Below are 18,183 nucleotides of genomic sequence, written 5' to 3'. Positions count from 1 at the left end.
TATTTGAGAGGTGGAGTCTTTGGGAGGTGGTTAGGTCATGATGATGGAGCCCTCATAAAGGGGACCAACAACCTTATAAAGGAGACTCCAGAGGGTTCCCCGGTACCTTCCACCATGCGAGGACACAGAGAGAAGGCGGTCTGTGAACCGGGAAGCAGACCCTCACCAAACCCCGAATCTGCTGGCACCTTGATCTTGAACTTCTCAGCCTTCAGAACTATGAGAGATAAACGTATGTCCTTTATAAGTCATCCAGTCTATGGTACTCTGTTATAGAAGCCTGAAGGGACTATGACAATCGAACCAGGAGACTTGAACAATGTCCATTTGCTTCCTGTTAAGAGTTCCAACAAATATTAGGTGAGGTTTGTGTGGGTGGAGGGATTACAATGGCTGGATGGAGAGGTGATGGTGTTACTGTCCGCGGACCTCAATTACCCACAGACAGTGGAGGACTGACCCCATTACACTGGCATGCACACATTTCATCTTCAAAAGACATTTGAAGATGAGAAGTTAGAAGACTTTAAAAATCTTAAACAACCCCATTTAAAGTGAAAGAGTCGCTTAGCCTGACTTTTCTGACCTGTCTGGGTTTTAATGTTGCCTTCTATTTAAGGCAATTGAGAATCTCGGTTCTCTAACAGATAAATAGAGTCGAACGATTAATTAAAATGTGGAGCAGAGAATGCCCTTCCACATTTCATATGAGGACATGGCAAAAAGGAACGGCACAAATCAACAGTAATTCAAAAGACCTCATTTGAAGTGAAATCATTTTGTTACCAAGTTAGAACAGCACACAACTTTTAAAATAAAAGTCCATCTTGCCCGTGTGCTAACACTGGATGAAATTTACTCATACGAATTAGATATCCCCAAGTGCCTGCTAAGGCTTCATCTAGTATGTTAGTGGTAGAGGAGAGAAACCATCCTCGTGTACATTTTCTGGGTGTGTATTTGGCTGACCCAAGGGAAACACTTCTCCCAGACACCGTGACCTTGAGTTAACAGAATCGTGGGGGCTTCGCTGTGCATCTATTTATATTCTCAGTGCCTTCTGCGAGTGAGCTCTGTGCTTTGCCCGGCCAGCAAGGACACAGAGCCCCACTCTGCTTCTGGAACCTGACACAGTCACACTGCAGGGCCTGGGGAAGGGCTCTTTCACCAGGCACGAATGATGCCGAGGAAGCCTAGGGTTCCCGTCCAAGAGAAACGCTGGGAGATTTCGGGAGAGAGAGATAATGGACCTGTGACTTGCCTGGGTGTGTTCACGTTTGTGAAGAAAATAGCCTTAAATGACAACAAACCAACTGGCCGCAAACCAAATGACAGCAAACCAAACCAGGGGCTCAGCTCCTTGCACACATTTTTTTTTTTTTTAGTTAAAAGAAAAAAAGAAACTGGTTTATATTTTTAGGACGTCTACTCACCTACCTGAATTGAACTCAGGCAGCCTGAAAGCTAGGAATTAATTGCCTTTAAACCTTTCATTATTCACCTCTCTGGCTCTAGCTTGGCAACCAGTAACTGTCCCTTCCTGCAGACAGTGGGAATATCCTATCCTCCACGAAGCTATTCTTTCAAATTCTTAGTGTTCAACTTGTAGACACAAGGTTGTCATGTACAAGGGAATCAGGTCAACCTCCTGCCAACCCGCAATTGGTGGGCGTGGCCCTGACTCCAGCTCCACCCAGAACCTCTCCAGCTCTCGGCAACCCCTTCTCCTATGTAAACCGGGACTGATACCTACCCCGTCCTCCTGCTTTCCTTTTGGGGACTCTGAAAGGTGTGCAGTGTCATGCAAATGTGTGGTGTTTCCAATCCTTACAAAGATGGTACTGCTCACCCTAGTGTCCAACTACCACTTCCTCTTGGGTGTTTGAGTTTCCATTGCCACCCACAACTCCTCCCCACTTCCTCTTTATTCTCTGTCTTGGGTACATTTCTGAATTGTGACACAATTCCTGGAAAGTTACATTGCATGACTAACCGTGGGGAAAGTGTTTTCCCCAGAAGTCAGGGGAAGATTAGCTCTGAATGAAGGCAGTTCCATTCTTTCATTCATGAAGCCACCCTCCATAGAGTGGGTCCTGTGAGCTGGTCACTGTGCTGTACCCTTGAGATTCAACCATGGACAACACAGGTGAGATTCCAGCTCTTGTGCAACTTACATCCTGATTTGAGGGGAGGAGAGGGGAGAAATAAGGAGTAGAAAAGGAAATAAAAAGAAATCAGATCACTACATATTATGATGGGCCCAAATATAGAGTTCTGAACACGAGCCCCAACTGGGTCACAATTCTGGGGAGGGGCCGACAGCAACGCACACCTAATAAAGTGCCTGATCACCTTGCAGTGACTAAACACCTCTAGCACTTTATCCTTTCCTTCAAAATGTTTGCAGGCCTTTCCAACTCACAAACAATCCAATTCTGACTCCCTTGTTTCCCTCTGAAGCTCAGATTCCCTGTATCCTTTGTCTCGATTCCTCTAGTGATGGCATTATCTTCTGACTTGAAATAATCACCGACACTTTCTCTATACCAAGCCCGTCAACCACAAAGGACCCCCAGCTATCCTGACCTCTAATTTGAAATATATTTTCCTGGGTCGTGCCCATCACGCATTATATCTGCTGCTTTGTTCTTCTCTGGGACCCTGCTGTCAGCTGGCTGCAGACCCGGGCACAGCAGCCGCTTCGATAGCGTCCCCGTTCCACATCCTGCTCGCTTTTCTCCAGCCAACCGTAGGCATCTCACCCAAAGTGAGCAATAGCTATTCTGAAAAGCTTTTCCACACCAGCAGGCAGGCCTTTGAGACTAAAAGGAGAGCATAGGGAAAGGCGACAATCCTCACTCACAGTTTTCAGCAGGAGATGGACGATCTCCAACAGCAATGGCCACGCTGGCTCTGGACAGAGACGGCAGGAAGAACCGCCGGCATCTCCATCTCGCCTCCACCAGGAGGCCACATCTCCATTCACAGCAGCTGCGGATGGCATTTCGGAACTCTCATCTTTGTGCGCTCGGAACAAGTCTTTGCTCTCAAATAAAACATGAGAAATGTTAAATATTCTAAACCAGGGCTTTCAAAGTGCAATTCTGAGACTTTCCTGACAAGGGCCCAAACCATGTTTTCAATGTTATCTTCCTGAGCTCACCTTCACACACATCAAACTCCTGTCCAAACACCCGGAGCACCGCTCCCTAAACCCAGCACTTCCCAGCCTCAGGGCATTGCTCACAGATCCCTCTGTCCTGGAATGTTCTTCATTCAAAGCTCTCAGTTGGGGGCTCCTGCAACCACTATCTCCCCCCTGAATCCTTCCCCACCCCAGCCAAAACCCAGCTTGCCCCTCATCTGTGTTCTCCTGACATGCTGCTGATAAATCCACAGGAAAACAGGCCACATTCCATCTTGTATAATAGCCTGTTGACTATAAACTCACTGAGGGTAAGTCCTGGGCCATAATGATCCTGGTCAGCACAGGTAGTAAGCAAATGTCAACACTAGGGGCCCAGTGCATGAATTTGTGCACCTTGAAAGAAACTGTGGACCAGAGGCGGGTCTCGGCCCATCCGACCCCAGTCCCCTGTCTGCTGGCAGCCCCGTTCCCGCCACCACTGCTCCCATGCGCTGACGGCACCGGCATCAGCCCTGCTCGCACCCACTGATGGCATGGAGCTATTAGGGCCAGTGCCAGGAGCGGGTGCAAGCTGCGCTGGCGCCATCAGTGGATGTGAGCGGCAGCTGCTGATCCGATCGCCCCTCAGGAGCAGGGGGAGGTGGAGAAGCCCTGAGGAGTGATCAGGGCCGGCAGCCGCTGCTCACACCCGCTGATGGCACCAAGCGATCAGGGCCGGCGCCAGGCACTGGCAGCAGGTGCGAGTGCCAGGCAGGACCACAGCACATGGGAGCAAAGAATTTTCAGTAACCACCAGAGGCTTTCCCCAATGAGAGTAACCAGCGCCCCGCCTTGGTCTGGCACCCCTGCTCACCTGCTCCACCATTCCGCCACAGCGGACACCCATCATGTTCTGTGCTCTTCTGCCTGCTGCCGATGGCCCCCTGGTGGTCAGTGTATGTCACAGCGACCAGTTGTTCAGTTCTTCAGTTTTTCGGTTGTTCCACTGTTCAGTCTATTTGCATATTAGGATTTTATATATATAGATTTGTTAAATGCAAGTGATCACGCATAGTGACTCCTTTTCACTGGTAGATTGTAAAGGAACTAAAGCTTCTCTTGTGAATAGGTGATGGTCCCTCCTCCCTCGTGTGTTGTTGAAACACTGAGCCGAGTGTCTAGTATAGAGAAATAATTCCATGCATGCTGAGGAGGAGGAAGAGTATGGTGAAAAAGAAAAAGGGACAAAGTGACAAAGGACCACCGGGATGGTTTAAAGATGGCCACAAATTCTTTGGCATTCTCTAACTTGCCGTGGGATCTCCCCATGGATGTGGGCGGGCCCTGTAAGTGCTTTGACCAATGAAATAAAGTGGAGGTGACACCATACCAGTTTCCAAGCCACGTTCTTACAAGACTAGCAGCTTCCACTGCCTGCTTCAGAACCCAGTTGCCACGCTGTACACAGCCCAAGGAGAGGCTGTGTGATAGCGAGTCTAGGCTCCAATCCAGAAGTCCCACCTGCACACGTGCCCCCCCGCCTCCCACCCCGACAGCAGCACCAACTAGCCAACCATCTGAGAAAAGCAGCTTGGAAGTGAGTGTTCCAGCCCCTGTGGAGCCGCCCCAGCCAGGGCCACAGAGCAGAACTGTCCCCAGCAAGCCCACCCAAACTGCAGTTCCTTAGCAAATTAGAGTGTTGTTATGTAAGCCATTAAGAATAGGGATGGCTTGCTAAAGGACAGTAAACAATTGGGACAACTATGTGGCTACCTTTCTCTTTGTCTTTTAAGATTGTAAGTCTCATACTTTAAAATCTCTAAAAATTTCTTAGACTTATCAATAATCATAACATACCAGCTGACCAATTAATGAATAGGCTACTCTTTTTCAGTGAACTACAAGCTACACATGACGTTCAAACTGCCCTCCTCCGCACACTCTCTGGGTGGGGTGAGAGCCAGGATGGGGCCTCACACCCGCTTCAACGAAAGCTGCGCCTCTGCCTTCTGTTGTCACATCATGAGTCCCCTTAAGCATCCATTCGAACAAAGGATTCCAAAGCTGCAAAATGTTTGAAAAGCGCTGTTCTAGAGCATTAGGCCCGGCAAATGTGAGGCCGAGTTCTCTGCTACCAGCTCTGATTACTTTCACGAACCAGTGGAGCAACCGCTTAAACTGTTTTCCATTTACAGGCAAAACTAAAACTGAAACCCTAGTTACATTTCCCACCATCTCTCCTTAGCTGGGCATTTTTGCTTCTGCCCGGGATCCCTGGTACATCAGAGGCATCTCCTGTTGATTTTAGACGCTCCCTCTCTAAGTAGCAGAGCGGTGACACCTGCTTGGAACAATTCCTCCCAGGAGTCGTGGATGACATTTCTGGGAAAGATCCCAGAATGGCACGTTGGAAATTAATAAACGAACCGAGCGAATGGCTCCTGTGGAAGATGTCCCCACTTGTTCATTCAGCAGAATCGTATTGTCAGTGTAATGACCTCCCTGCCTCCCTGGGTCCCCACAGCTCACCGCTGAAGCCATGTGGCATTCCCTCTCAGAGGTTTGGGCTCGCTCTAGACACGAGGACCCCACGTGTCCCCAGGCAGGCATGGCTTAGGGACATACAGATCAGAAATATAAGTGCTTGGGATGGAAAATGACCTCGATAGTCCCAGGCTGACTTTATGATGAGATGCTAGTAGCTGGTCACAATGCTCCTCACACAACCAGGTGCCCACATTCTCCCCCACTTTCTAGCCACTGAGTCCTAGCCTGGCTCCCTACCTCATCCTCAGTTTCCTCAAAACCAGAGCCCTGTCCATTTTTTTTTTCGTCATTTAGCTCTGACGGGCTCCCTGACAATGATGTATGCCTTCCTGAGTCTGAGCATCTTGCCTCTTCCAGACGCCTCACCACTGGGCTCCACCATCCTGCAAGGACGCCACCTGTCACCCCTTGCGGGCCCACCTCGATGCTGGCACTTCTCCAATCTGCCACCGCACTCATCAGATACCATGTGTAACATGCAGGGGGGCTGCTCCTACGCCTGCAGGCAAGTCAGCCTCTGCAGCCTGTCCCACCACAAGATCTGAAGAGTTCCTGGGCTGTTGTGTGAGGGTTATTGACACCAAGCACCACAGACCATGTGGTTTAAACAACAGAACGCATTGGCTCCCAGCGCGGGAGGCTAACAGCCAGATATGAAGGTGTCTGCAGGGTTGGTTCCTTCTGAAGGCCAAGAGGGAAGGACCTGTTCCAGGCCCCTCTCCTTGGCTTGTGGACAGCTGTGTTGTCCCCGTGTCTTCACAGCACCTTCCCTCTGTGTCCATCTTGGTGCCTGGGTTTCCTTTTCTGTAAGAACACCGGTTGTATTGGATCAGGGCCCACATCAGTGACCTCACTTTAATTACCTCTGTAAAGACTCTGTCTCCATATTGTTATTTTTCATAAAAATATGGTATTTACATTGTCATGCAACATATTCAGCACTGTCTTTAATGAATAATTAAATACATGGTTTTTTAAATTAAAAAAAGACTATCTCCAAATATGGTCACATCATGAAGTGCTGAAGGTTAGGACCTCGATGTATGAATGAGGGTGAGGGGTCCCGATTCAGCCATAACAGACGCCGCCCTCCAGTTTGGTTCATCCCACTGTCTACTTAGATCTGAACCTAAAAACCATGATTTTTCAACTCAATCTCACTATGATGAGGCGATCCAAGCTCAAATCTGAACAGAGCCCCCTGCGAGGCCTCAGATGTCAGTGTGTCTTGCAGTCTGATGAGGCAGGATTGCCGAGGGTCTATTTCCCTGCAAGACTGCATGACCTCTTGGGGTAAAATGACCCCAAAAAAGAACCGGCAGCACCTGGTGGATACAGGAAGGCCCAGCAGAAGCAGGAGCATGTAGGATGCTCCTGTGCCTAGCAGATGCCCAGAGGTAGGTGACCAGCCTGGTTCATGAGCACACATGAATCACATCATGAAAACTTTAAGAAATTATTGGGGGACCTGAGGGTGATTTTGCAAGGAGCTAGAGTATGTATCATAGCAGGTAAAAGCAAGAGCTAACAAAATGCAAGCTGTCTTTAAAAAAAATTCTGACTTTTTTTTTTATGCCTGATTGGATACCTAGGGCTACCTCAGTCACAGTTAAAGAAGGGATTTCTAGGAAACTGAGATTTTAAAAAGAGAAGCCCCTGATTGACTGCAATGTAATGTTGATTTGGCTTTAGCTAAGTAAGAAGGTAATAATTTAATGTTAGCATCTGTTCAGTATACTTCTTCCAATAACACTCTGTTAAAGAGATGCGTACTTCTGTCTCTTTGAACACAGTGGGTTGTCGCCTTCATTCGGGCGATGGAATTGCATGTTAGTAAAGTCTAGTAAAGAGATACCTTATTTCATCCACCTTCGTTATTGTAGCTTCACTGAGAAGAAGGATCAAAGTTAGAAGCTCTTTGGTTGGCTTCAATTGGAAAACCAAAATTCCCAGAAGAGGGGCGACATGAGCATCAAGAGACTCCCTACAAATCAATGGCTGCCAAGTTCAATTGTGTCAAACCCTAGAGCAGTGATGGCAAACCTATGACATGCATGTCAGAGGTGACACGTGAACTCATTTTTTTGGTTGATTTTTCTTTGTTAAATGGCATTTAAATATATAAAATAAATATCAAAAATATAAATCTTTGTTTTACTATGGTTGCAAATATCAAAAAATTTCTAGATGTGACACGGCACCAGAGTTAAGTTAGGGTTTTTCAAAATGCTGACACGCCGAGCTCAAAAGGTTCGCCATCACTGCCCTAGAGTATCAAGGAGCCCTGTGATCTCCTAACTGTGGTTTGTAATAAAAGCCTGTGTTGCTTGCAATGGCTCCACTATCCAAGGTAAAAGGTTTATGACAACCTTATATTCCTTGTCAGAAAGTACAGGAGAAAACCAAGCAGTGAAGGGTAACGAAGGGCAGAAACCTTGAGGCTAAATGACAGGTCTGTATACCCAAACAATACTATTAGCCTAGTCAAATTCCTGCTGTGCTTCCGCAGCCTGTCTATTTACATTTCTCCGTGGCTTCCATGGGACACCATGCTCTGTGCTTGGCTGCCTCGAGAAGTGTTGGGATTTAATAGCTGATGCACCCTACGCAGCTGTGGCAACAATCCCCGCAGAGGTTTCACATTAGTTTAATTTTTCAGAGCTTTGCGAAATTCTTTAGTTTAACAGAAGTAATACACAGAGATGGGAAGTTTTATCAAGGCTGTCTTTAACACGACTATGACTGATGTGTGCCATGTTCATTCTTATAAAGCACCTGACCTAGAACCTGAACCCAGCCACCATGGTGGGCTTCTGTTCAAACATGGCACGGGTTTTGAATAAAGCCCTTAATTATGTCTGAGACTTCATGTTTCCTGACCAAATTTCAAGTCGAAAAGGAGCTCCTTCTGCTTTGCTACTGTATGAATTAAGCACCCAATGGAATTCACTCTCTGGGCCACTGAGCTGGGCTAGTCAGCCAGTTGGTCGCCAGTCAGTAGGTAGAGGTGGGAAAGTGGCTGCACGTTACGGAGAGAAGGGACACACACATTGCGCCAGGTCTAGTTTGAATCCCTGGTAACTTTGGGGCAGCAGCTGAAGCAGGGGATTAGGGAGAACTAGAGTTTAGAAAGTTCTGTTTGCCTCCACAGACATCTGAACTTGAGTTTAAAAAGGCAGAGCTACAGAGATGGCAGGCACCCTGTCCTCTGGCTGGGGGAGGGGGCAGGGAAGGGCCACAGGCCTCCTTAACCCTCAGCTTCAGATGGAATTCGGCCCATTGGAAGGCCTGCTAGAAGACTGGGGAGAGAGAAGAGTAATGGTAAGGTATTCATTCCCTCGGCTTCTTCCAGCCGACTGCAAACCTCCTGCAGGTTCAGGCCCTGTCAAGGCCGCCCACCCTACATAACCTTCTCCTTCAGGTCTAGGGATACCTCATCCCTGGTCCCTAGGGCTCGGGGATGGGAACTGCGCCCAGGCACTTCTCTATTAACATTTCCCACATGCTGCCCCCACTTTGTAATGTGCCTCTTTATTAAACTATCCTCAAAGTATCCTTTTAAAATGGCAGGAAAGAGGTGCTACATTTATTCAAAAACTCCTATCATGCATGTCAGCACAATGAAGGCTACTCGGCCACATTTCTATGGGCAAAATGATGCTAGCTCTGGACATCCTTGGACACCAATGTCCAACTCCAGCATTCTTTCTTTCAACCCATATTTACTGGTTGACTTTCATGTGCTCATTGCAAACACTGTCCCTGGCACACTGGTGAGGTCACTTGGCTTATCATTCTCTGATCTCCATGCCCTCTTCTCCACGCCCTGCTGGAGTTCAGGACTTCATCTCTGGAGTTGACCACCTCACTTGTCCCAATCCATCCCTTGCGCTGCCACGGCACAGTCTTTAAAGCACAGATCTGATCGTGACACAGCCAGTATAAGGTTACTTATCGACCCCCGAGCACACCCCGGGTCCTCCCCCAACCTTCCCACCCTGTGCTTCAGTTGTACCAAACACTTGTTTGCCTCCAACCTGCCAGGCATTTGCATGCCTCTGGGACTTGCACATACTGTTCCAGCCGCTCAGAATGGTGTCTCCTGTTATCTTCCTGGAAAATTCCTAATGCGAGTGTCTACAAAGCCTTCCAGGGACCAGGGGTGGACTTAAATGCTCCCTCCTATAGCAGCCCACACACGCCTGTCAGGTCACTATTGGGCTGCAAGGCTGCTTCACTCACTCTCTCTCCTACTATGCTCAGGTTGTGGGCAAGGGCCCTGCCATCTTAATTAGGAGGCAAGATGCATCTCTGGAAGCCGCCTATAGCTATTCTGCTTCTAGGTCGTGCAACAGATTTCTCTTTGGGGAAAATTTGTGTGTTTTTTTTCTTGAAGAAAACACTGACTGTTTTTTAATTTGCAAAGAAAATGCCCAAAGCCTGATATGAAAATAGAGACTGAGACTATGAGAAATGAAACAGTGCTAGAATCAAGCACCTGGGGAGCTGAGTGCCGCTGAGGAGACATTATCTGGCTGTTAAGAAAGGCTCCCCACCCCGGCCAGTATGGCTCAGTGGTTGAGCCATTGACCCATGAACCAAGAGGACACCAGTTCAATTCCTGGTCAAGGCTCATGCCCGATCCCCAGGGGGTGCAACTGATCAATGTTGATGCTTCTCAGTTCAATTCCTGGTCAAGGCTCATGCCCGATCCCCAGCAGGGGGTGCAACTGATCAATGTTGATGCTTCTTTTTCATTGATGTTTCTATCTCAATCTTCCTCTCCATTCCTCTTTCTGAAAAATCAATAAAAACATTTTTTAAGACTCCCCTGCTCTTCCCTAGTGAGGAGCCCAAGGCAAGAGGAAGGACAGCACAGATGGGTGGGAGTGGACCCCACCAGCAAGATGGCTGCTGGCGGGGGCTGAGCAAGATGCTTCTGGGGCAGTGAGAGCCAACATCTAGCCTATGCTCTCCTTTCCGATGATGCAATGCTCTCACAATGACTTCTACGATATCACTGTGATCTGTTCATCTCTCCCCTCCGCCAGCAGCCTTGGGCAAAGAAAGGGGGAAATGTAGTTTGATGCAAACTACAGCCCAGGCAGCGAGCAGCAGGAGTAGGTGGGGAAAGGAGGAGGAATAAGAGGCACTCCAAGCTAAAGCAGAGCCCAGAGAAAGAGATGACACTAGAGGCATAGGTGCACCCACACCCAGTCCTTAGAAAGAGTGACTGGATCTCCTGCAGCCCACAAAATAAAGGCATGGGTCCCTTTATTGGGCTAATAAAGCGCTATCGTGAAAGGCTGAAAAGTTTTATATATTTGGCTTACATTTATCATTTGAGAAATTAGCATTGTTCTGGGCACACTGAACATGCTAAAAAAATAATTTGATAAATGGATGGGTGGTCGGACGATGAATGGGTGGATGGATGGATGGATGGATGCTAAGTAAAGGAATGAAAGTTTGCTTCACCGCAGTCTCAAGTACACATTTGTTCTTCCTGACAGCTCCATTGTGCTTTGCTCTCCTCTTGTTACTTTGTTCCTGTAAGGTCTAAAGGAGCTGGAGGAGAGGCCAAAAGTAAAAAGAACAGGACCCCATAGTGACAAGTCCAGGGCAAGAAACTGGGTAAAAATTGGGGGAAATGACCAGCTATTAAATACTAGACACCCAAGAGCTTGCCCAGGTTCCAACATGCCTGTCACTCTGGCCTGGAGCCGCCAGCCGGCCTCATTGCGGAGGCTGCAGCAGATGGAGGAGGTTCTGATTTCATGAGGGCAGCATCTAACTTGCTCCCGGTTTTCACTTTCCTGGACCACTAGCATGATGTTGGGAGGCCAAAGGTCTAATTTCTTCAAGCCACTGGGACAAAGAAACAGAAAGTCACACTGCAGAGAGGGTCAGCGGGACCCTTACAAGGCGGGGAAATGCTGGTTGTCTGGGAGGCTCTGTAGGAGAGCTGAACCGTAGAAACTTCCAGGCCAGAGAGTCCCAGGGCCTGAGATCAGTAACTAGATGCTCTGGGTGTTTATCGGAGCGGAACCCTCAGCTGGCCAAGGCTCCGAAGACTCTCACAAAGATCTAAGACATTCACGTTTCCAGCTTTCACCTCCACATTGCCTTCCTCCTAGCTGCACTTCTCTTCTTTGGAAGTCATTAGATTTTGTCCGATGAAGCACAGAAGTTGCACCGTCTCCAAGGTGTCTGAGAGGGCCAGGGGGCAGGAGATGACCACACACAGAAAGCCAGGTTCACTCATGCTCAGAGAGATGGCCACCCATGGAGGGACCTAGAGGGCACCAGCCTCAACGAAATAAGTCAGTCAGAGAAAGGCAAGTACCAGATGACCTCACTTATATGTGGGATCTAAAGAACAATATAAATGAACAAATAGGATAGAAATAGACTCAGAGACACAGAGAACAGACTGATGGTTGCCAGAGGGAAGCAGGGTTGGGGAACTGGGTGAAAAGGGGGAAGGGCTTGATAAGTACACATTGACAGTTACAGAATAGTCATGGGGATATAAAGTACAAGATAGGGAAGATAGTCAATAATGTTGTAATGGCTCTGTATGGTGCAAGGTGGGTGCTGGAAATATCAGGGGAAACACTTTGTAAAATATATGATTGTCTAACCACTATGCTGTACACCAGAAACAAATAAAACTAATAGTGAATATAAACTGCAATTGAAAATAAACTAACAAATAAATAAATTTTAAAAAAATAAAAGACTGCCCCGTAGTTGGCTGCCTGGTCCCATGCCAGGGGCCTTAGCCAGGGCACAGGCGCCTCCACAGGCCTGAGTCACCAGGGAACAGGCCTGCAGGCCCAGGAAAGGACACCATCCACAGAGCTCGCCCACCAGCGGGCATTCTCAACTGGCTGTTTGATGTTTTGAGTGCTTCTACAAAAGAATGTGAGAGGTAGGAAAGGTCAGAATTGTGAGCTGCACATTGCTGCACACGGCTCAAAGGCTTGACCAGAAATGGGGATAAAATGCCAGAGTTAATGATGAAACAGGAGGTGTAACAAAGGGGAAATAACAAACCCGCCCGGGCTGACAGTGTGTTTCCATGCGCTGCTCCTCGCTCTCAGTTCAGAGTGGTGTGAAGAGTGCGAGAACATTGGATCACAGGGCGGGCACTTCGGGGAACACATCCAAACACTTTAGTCACCTGGGACAATACCATTAAAAGCAGATGAGTGTTATCAGCCAAAGGCTGGGATTTGAGTAAAAAAAAAGTCCATATTTGGCCCAGCTGGTGGGGCTCAGTGGTTGAGTGTCGACCCATGAACCAGGAGGTCACGGTTCAATTCCCAGTCAGAGCACATGCCTAGTTACAGGCTTAGCCCCAGTGCGGGGTGGGGGGAGGCGGGGGAGGGAGGAAGCTGATCGATGATTCTCTCTCATCATTGATGTTTCTATTTCTCTCTCCCTCTCCATTCTTCTGAAATCAATAAAAATATTTTTAAAGTAAAAATTAAAAGAGTCCATATTTGGAATTTGTTTCTATTGTTCATAGGAGCATTCTCTCTTCTAGGAACACAAAACAAACAACTTTGCTTTCTAATATACCGAGAACTGTTTATCAGTAGATTTCCAAAATACAATCCAAAAACATAGATCCTCAGTTTGGATTTTCCTAGCTATGAATAAAAAATGTCAAAGACAAGAGACTGGCACGCATTTAAGAATGTAAGTGAAACCACACATTCACAGAAAATGTAAAGTCATCTAAAGATCCAAAGTGGTTAATAAGTAATCGAGTATTACAGGAAGGATGGAAGAACGGAAGGGGCGGTGGGAAGGAAGAGTTTTAGAAGCTCCAGACGGGGAACTGATTCCTGCTGCCTCCCCCTCCCCCGCCCCCCACTCACAGCAAGCAAAATAACAAAGAACCCACCCTTTGGAAAGCCCCAAATTCCTCTGTGACCACGGACCTTATGTATCTCAGGGGACACAGGTTTAAACCCAGCATGTAGCGGGCACTCGGGAATAGGTTTCCTCCCTTCTTCCTTCAGAATGGCTTTGGGTGACTCACTGAATTCTTTTCCTAAGCTCCTGGACTTCAGTGTGTGGAGGCAGAACAGTCCTGAGCAAGAAAACAGAAGTAAACGAACAAGTCAAAGTGAGGCCACAGGAAAGCAATCCCAAAGAATGGAAAATTGTTCTCGGTCACGACAAAACCGTAGTATTTACTTCTGTTTTCTCACAGTGGGCAGAGCGAATGCACTGAGAGCTTCCTAAGGAGGCCCTGGCAACGCCACTCAATGGTGACAGGAGGCATCTCTGCTCACCTCTTCTCGGAGCAGCTGGCCAGCCAGCCATCTCCTTTCAGCTTAGAAACTGAAGCAGAGACAACATCGCAATAATAAGCAACAAGTTCATGACACAGTAAAGGTTTAGACTCAGACTACTTACCTGGTCTTCCTGCTTTCGTTAGGGCAGGGTTCCCAATATTTACAGATATGATGTGAGTCTCTTCTGCAGTGTTGTGAGTGCCACAGAGCTCCCCACAGGATACGAGATGCCTTTTTATAATCTCAAAAAGCTACTCTAAACTTGCATTGTATTTAACCCCCATAGCACCTACATACATGGAAAAATAATGATATTTGTGTGTAAAATATCATGTATTCCCCAGTGGAGGACACGGTGCAAATACAGCTTGTGGAGTACGTGGCCATAGTGTTGCAGCCCAGCTCCCTCCTCCTGGAGGTGTAAAGCCCAGAAATGATGACCAAGGGCTGGGCCACTGGGCCTCTTGCTTCTTTGATAGGAGTCTCCAGCAAAAAAAGCTGAGGATGAGTAATCATTTGGTCAATTTTGAAGCAAAGGTTTAAAAATAGAAAAATGGAGAGAACATTCAAATACTGATAGTACATTGTATTTACTACTAATTGTATTAATGAAGCAAAGACTTTTTGCAAGACACATGTTGAGGATTATTCTCTGGGTTTGGGCAGGGGGTCTGGGGAGAGAGAGCTTTTGTTTTTTAGCTTATAAACAACAGAAATTTCTATCTCACAGTTCTGGGGCCTGAGAAGGTCAAACATTGGCCTGGTCATGGCTAAAGCCAGCTCTCTCCCTGGGTGATGCCTGGTGCCTTCTCTACATCCTCATCTGGATAAAGGGAGAAGATCTCTCCATCAGCCTTATTATTTATTTATTCTTTCTCTCTGTCTTTTTTAAAAATATTTTTTATTTATTCACATCCTCATCTGGATAAAGGGAGAAGATCTCTCCATCGGGCCTTATTATTTATTTATTCTTTCTCTCTGTCGTTTTTAAAAATATTTTTTATTGATTTCAGAGAGGAAGAGAGAAGGAGAGAGAGGGAAACATCAATGATAAGAATCTTTGATCAGCTGCCTCCTGCACACCCGCTACTGGGGATCAAGTCAGTGACCCGGGCATGTACCCAGAATGGGAATTGAACCATGACCTCCTGGTTCATAGGTCAACACTCAACCACTGAGCCACACCAGCCAGGCCCCTCTGTCTTTTTTCAAAGAAGAAATAAAAATTGTAAGACCTCACCTCTGAAGCAGAAGAAAACAACAATGAAGGAAAAAAATGCCATTTTTACAAGGAATTGTTGGTACACAATTAGCTATGTCTGAGTCTTTTAATAAATAATGCTGACTAATTCATATTAAGAATTATATCTGTTAAAAATGGAGCTCTGTATTGTCAGATAAAATTTAAATTTATCATAATAGGCAACAACTCATAAACTAGCCCAATGAAAAGTCTTTAAAATCTAGTTGCTAAAACAAGGAAAGAATTCCAGCAGTTCATACAATTTTTTGGCATAATATGCTAAGAAGTCTCAGGGGAAAAACCAAAGCAGTTGACTAATGAGTTCTTTTTTACTGCCTGCATCTCTTGAAAATGACAAAAAACATTCCCAATAATATCTACTTCCAGTCATCGTAGGATTCCTTCTTCCCATAAAAAAGAGGCCAAAATGTCATTTTTATGAGACTATTCCCAGCAACCGGGTCCAAGGTTTCAATGCGAATGGAATTTTCTCAGCTATTCCAATATACTTGATGTCAAATCTCTTATGAGAAGAATTTGAACAGCGATAAGAAGGTGGGTTTCCCTTCAGCCAGCCCACTTCTCGTAGCCTTCTGTGCAAATGCTGCCCTTCCCCATTTTCTCCACAAATGGAGACACCATGGCTGATTGGTATCCACCTGCAAAAACATTTAACTTGCTTTATTCTTGGGGACTCTCACTCATCACACCACCAGGTAAATTAAGAGGCATGTGTCAATGCCGTCCTGTCGGAACAGACTCAGCATCTGCCTTCCACATTTGGTTATGGTCGACGTCAACAAATACAGCAGCGGAGAAGGCCAAGCAAAATTATTCATCAGGGGCCTGTTTACATTTGTACTGTCGGTTCTAATAGGTTTTTTATTGAATTAAATTCTTCTGCCCTCATTAGGATCATGATTGCCTGTCAGCGAGTATGACATGTTTGAATTCCCACAAGGGTGTTACACTCTCCATCTTATATATTGGCCAGGAGGGAGTGAGAACAAGGCACGGTGGAAAATTTTATATGTCAGTCCTTGAAATTACGGTGTAAGTACCTCTCAGCCAATAAGTAATTGCACTTCACAAGAAGGCCACCCAGAAAACTTTTGGGGTTCTGCTGTCTGGCAGACACGCTCAGCAGGTCCTGACATAACCAGGTTGGCTTGCCCCTCAACCCCCAACTTCAGCTTGTCAAGGTAGCACCTACTGTCTTCTCAAGTCTTCGTGGAAAACATGACATCAAACTAGAGTACCTGAAGGCAACCAAGGCTTACGATCATGGATGGCCAGTTCACTTGGAGTAGGGTTTGAGGTAAAGCTTTTTTCTAAGAATGCAGTAGAAGGTTTGGCAAAACCTTGGACATTGTAGAAGGCTGAGAATTCTGCTAGCTAAAAGGAGAGAAGTCCCCACAGGGTGGTCACATTTTTTAAACACTTATGCTGCCAAGCACTTTTTATACCTTAACTCGTATAAGAATTACAGCTCAGTGGGGAATGACAATTACACCCATCTTATCAATGGAGGAGCTGAAGTTCAGAGAATCATTTTCCCACAGTTGCATAGTTAACTACGTGGCTGGACAGGACTGAGAAAGAGGACGTCTGTCCCACTCTCCAGGAACATGGACTGTGACAGAACCTAGGGGCTTTAGGGACTCAGAAAGGGCCCCACCCAAGAGAAGGGATGAGACCACAGCCAGATTCAAATAAAGAGATCCATGAGCCCAACTGTACTCCCATCTGAATCATCCATAAAATGGTTCATAGTTTGGAGTTTGGTCTTTCTTCAGTAATCAACTGGGAAGAAAAAGAGGACTTTACCGGTCAAGAACCACGATGTGAGGAAAAATAAGTCATCCCCTATTTCCTTTTGCCCTAATTTCCAATCTAGTCATTCCACAAACTGTCTTTTTTTTTTTCAGTAATTTTTAACTAGCACCACATTAGATTGCTTCCTCCTCTACACCTTAAAACAGTGGTTCTCAACCTTCTGGCCCTTTAAATACAGTTCCTCATGTTGTGACCCAACCATAAAATTATTTTCGTTGCTACTTCATAACTGTAATGTTGCTACTGTTATGAATCATAATGTAAATATCTGATATGCAGGATGGTCTTAGGCGACCCCTGTGAAAGGGTCGTTCGACCCCCAAAGGGGTCATGACCCACAGGTTGAGAACTGCTGCCCTAAAATGTTCATATCTTACAACTTGACCCCATTTCGCAACATTCCCCAGCCTGGGTTTCTCTTAGACACGTCGTCTTCCCTTGAGCATCTGAATCTCTGGGGCTTTAGTCCAGGCAACTGTCTTCTTAATAAGCTTCCCCAGAAGACTCTAGAGCCCATCAAAGTGAGAGTCCCCAACACACAAAGCAACTAAACGTTCTGCAGTTAGACACTGATCAGCCATGTGCCTCCATTTGTGGAGAAAATGGGGTGGGGCAGCATTCGCACAGAAGGTTACGAGAAGTGGGCTGCCTTGGGGAACCCCAACTTCTCATCGCTTCAAATTCTCCAAGAGATTTGGCATCAAGTACATTGGAATATCTGAGGAAATTCCCTCAAGAGATTTGATGTCAAGTAAATTGAAATATTAGTGAAACTTCCTCCCATTAAGAGCAACTTAACCTAGAAAGGGTGAGTATAGGATAGGATTGGTCTGATTGTTTGGTTGCTTGTTTATTTGCACACAGGAATTTCATGACTTAACACCTGGGTGCAGAAGCAGCTTTGCCTGGTGACTCTATGCTGTCCAGCCGCCTGTTGGAATGACTTGATTTTCAGCCCCATCCCTTTAATGATATAAAGCAAGAAAACAATGTAGATAATGCCTCCCTTCCTCTCCCTCCTTCTTTCTCCCTGTGAACTCTTTCTTATCCATTCTGTCTCCTCTCTCATTCTTCATCCTCTGCACCCCAACCCTTTCTTAGACAACCCCCTGTCCTGA

This window comes from Myotis brandtii, unplaced genomic scaffold (assembly GCF_000412655.1).
Source record: "Myotis brandtii unplaced genomic scaffold, ASM41265v1 scaffold53, whole genome shotgun sequence".
In the NCBI taxonomy this organism is placed as follows: domain Eukaryota; kingdom Metazoa; phylum Chordata; class Mammalia; order Chiroptera; family Vespertilionidae; genus Myotis; species Myotis brandtii.
Note: the sequence above shows the minus strand (reverse complement) of the source record.